The sequence below is a fragment of the Octopus bimaculoides genome, chromosome 18, assembly GCF_001194135.2.
Source record: "Octopus bimaculoides isolate UCB-OBI-ISO-001 chromosome 18, ASM119413v2, whole genome shotgun sequence".
NCBI lineage: Eukaryota > Metazoa > Mollusca > Cephalopoda > Octopoda > Octopodidae > Octopus > Octopus bimaculoides.
Window position 1 is genome coordinate 1,715,974 of NC_068998.1, and position 921 is coordinate 1,716,894.

The following is a 921-nucleotide window of genomic DNA, read 5'->3' on the forward strand; positions in this document are numbered from 1 at the left end:
AATAATTATGTGTTGAGAGGGCCAAACCATTATCTCATTAAGATTAACATAATGTAACATCTGAGGAACGAGATTTTCCATCCCTCGCTCTCCTTCACACGCCCTGAAGAAGAAGTCATAGCCCCGAAATTTGGAAATATGAGGTAAAAATTCAACTTTGATTTGTTTGTTTTGAAAAACTAATAGGGACCGGACGCCTATAATTTGGGAAGCCCAAAGAAGACTTGTGTGTGTCAAATAACTTGATGGATTGCTTTTTTCCACACCGCCGTAGTACGACAGATCGCTAAATTATTCTTTTATTTTTTTTTACTTGTTTCAGTCATTTTGACTGCGGCCTTGCTGGAGCACCGCCTTTTGACCAAAACATTTCAGCTCCAGAAAGGTAGAACAGGCTTCTTTCACTGTAGATCAGAAGTAATATCTAACTGCCACCATAGGGAGATGTTCTTCGTAGGAAACTTCCAAAACTCCTGGATGCAAGAACAACACATCCCATGAAAATTGCTCATGAAAAGACTCTTCTAAATTTTTTCTTTGAAAGCAACAATATTACATTGCCTCCCTCCGCCCCCAACACACACATATTCACTTTAGGGACAATGAATTCACAGGTCGCAACAAGTGAAATACTGAGACTAGCATTAACCAATGAAAACCAATCTTACAAGTACAAACGTGGGCTTAATATCTTCTCAAAGAATATCGTTCGAAGGATCCCAATCCACATACAAGGGTCAGTAGAACAGTGTAAAACTCTGAGTAACGATGGAGTGAATTCACTGACGGTTTGCCAATAAATATAGCCTGCTACTGTATGCCATTCGCTTCAGTTTGTACACATGAGATGGCGTATATGCGAGTGGTGGCTGTTTATATACTTACATATGTGTATATATATATATATATATATATATATAT